This window comes from Montipora foliosa, chromosome 14 (assembly GCF_036669935.1).
Source record: "Montipora foliosa isolate CH-2021 chromosome 14, ASM3666993v2, whole genome shotgun sequence".
Taxonomy (NCBI): Eukaryota; Metazoa; Cnidaria; class Anthozoa; order Scleractinia; family Acroporidae; genus Montipora; species Montipora foliosa.
In genome coordinates, this window is record NC_090882.1 from 556,308 (window position 1) to 558,878 (window position 2,571).

The following is a 2,571-nucleotide window of genomic DNA, read 5'->3' on the forward strand; positions in this document are numbered from 1 at the left end:
ATTTCCTAATAAATTATGAATACTGTCAACCTTAGAGGCTTTAACAAGTTACATCAACCTGCCTATAACAGAAAATTTATGCACAGGTCATATCTTTACAATTTGCAAATCACCTCAAGATTATGGAACAATATACCTGATTGTGTTACAATGGTAAATAATGTTAATTTGACTACTAGAATTAAGTGTTATTGTAACTTTTGTACGTAGTTTGGATTTTTATATAGCTAGTTTTCCCCTTATTTATTTCATTCTACTTATTTATTTTATGTCTTAATATGACTTGTATGGATTTATAGTTATTTGGCACGTTCACGTTAAAACGAGTCTTGTACTCATCCGTGTAATGTGGATAAATAAAATACCATACCCTACCATTCCAGAATACCAATGGATGTGGAAAACAATGGAATGCTATGTAGCATTGTTGAATGATGCTGGTTGTCCACAGCTGATAACACTCATTACACAAACGTTTATTCAAAGAGTTTGTTGCTTACAAAAAGTAACATCAACGCAGCTTACCCGGTATAGCGAGTTTCGTCCGCAAAAAGTTACATCTACGACAGCTAGCCTGCCCGGAGTAGTGTAGCTTAATTTGGAAGCCAGTGGTTTCGCACCGTTGCGAGTTAGCGTGCCGTCCATCAAATTTACTTTCTTTCGAAGATTCCACGAAAATAATGAGCCAGGGCTTGGCAATGTCACAAAAGACAGCATCGCTTAGAATTCACTACAGGAGAGGGAAATCTAGTCTTGTTATTCATGAAAGGTTGTCAGTTCAGCTCGGCGCACCATTTTGAAATGTAGGTTTTTCGGTCATGTAAACCACAGTAAGCCGTAACCTAACTAGTACCCAACTAGTGACTAATTCAGTGACTTCGGAATCAAGAATGTCTCGAACTCCCGTATAGGTAGAGAAACGATCCTCAATAACACCACTGATCCACAGTTGATAGGGGGACAGATTCGATTCCGTTCTTAGAGAATGGAAATTCCACCCCAATCTAAACTCCTCTAATGCCCGGTTTATTCGTGGCAAGAAAACATAGTGAAGGCAGAACAGGTCAGTCTCATTGGATGCATCAAGGCACTCTTCCTCTTCCAATTCGTGACAAATGGAAATAAAGCTTGACAGACAGCATCTAGTGGTGTCCCTATGAAGCCTTTCAATTCGTTGGTTGTGAACAGAAGATACAACAAGATGTGATGTTCTGTTGGAACCTCTGGTGGCGTTCATGTACTTAGCAACTTTTACATTTTCTGCACCTCTATCTGAACGCACACGGGAAGGGAGACCATACTTTCTTGTTGCCTCAATAAAATAACCTAAAACAGTCAATGCTTTGTTATTGGTTGCACACTTCAGGTAAGGAATCATCCGTGAATACCCGTCAATACACCCGTGAACAACAAATCCCCACCGTACTAGCTTGTGAAGACCGTCGATGTGCCACAAAGCGTTTGGACCAGGAACACCGTATTTCCTACGTAGAGTAGTTGATGTCCAGCGGAGAAGTAGAGAAACAGGATCTTGCTCGCGAAGTATCTCTCGCACGCGATGTCGAGTGACAAAAATTCCCTTGCTTCTGAGACAACCAATTACCATTCGCTCGCCACACGTAGGAAAATTCTCCTTGATTAAGAAAATTTCTTGTTTCAAACAGTTGTCATCAATTTGTGTAAAGCGGTTATCTGCGCTAAAATCGTACCCCGCGTTTTTAAGGCGTCTCCATAGCGTAGACCTTGAAATACAAAGGGTGAAAGCAATTCTTGTCCATGAAAAGCGCCAGGAGCGAAGAAATTCCACTTGTACAAGATTCACTACCAATCGCGGTCTTCCAACTACACCAGTTCTAAGAACGAGAGATTCGGGAAGCCAAGAGGACACATAGGAAGACATATCGATCTCGTACAACTTCTTCTGGAAGCAATCAATCACTCCCTGTAAGGTGTCCGAAAGAAATTTAATCTTTGAAATTGTTTCCAATTCCCTTGGATTCTCAGCAGTAACATCGAGCGTGCAGGCTACACGTTTACATCCATTGCGTGTACTATGAAGACGTGTGAGGAGAGACTCACAAGCGCTGTAATCTTGACTTGACATGCGACATTCACATTCATTCAGTAGATCGTCAACCAGACCAAGAAACAACGTCCACTCCCTTGGTAAATTCATAATAATAGATGATACAAGGAACACTTATTTGCAATATAAAGTAGCACGTCCCACGCCAATTAGCATGAAATCCGAAAGCATTCGCAAGTTCACTAGTAAATCGGGACAATTGCAAACACTGAGGACACATTTGCGCATAGGTAATGGCGACCAGACCAGTTGATCATTAACCAATGTTCTTTTTAAACCAATCGATTGATCTTTTGGATCAAACAGTTCTAAGTATGGGCATCAAATCAGTAATTAGACAGGTCAAGTAAAGGACACTCATACAGCAGATTGATTCTAATTCTTACAAGCACTTGATCAGAACAATGGATAACAATAAGAATAACTTAAAGTGATATTGACCGCGGCCCACACCAGTGGCTCAGGGCTATCATGCTTGAGGCCTT

At 40.8% G+C, this 2,571-nt stretch overlaps 1 protein-coding gene across 1 annotated transcript in view; it reads right to left on the bottom strand.

Moving 5' to 3' along the window:
• LOC137985472 (lactadherin-like) overlaps positions 1-725 on the bottom strand; it is a 7,213-nt gene extending 6,488 nt beyond the window's left edge. The window contains exon 1 of the mRNA XM_068833093.1: positions 526-725. The gene's annotated coding sequence lies outside the window, so the exon portion shown is untranslated. The remainder of the gene's footprint in view (positions 1-525) is intronic.
• Positions 726-2,571: the final 1,846 nt, after the last annotated feature.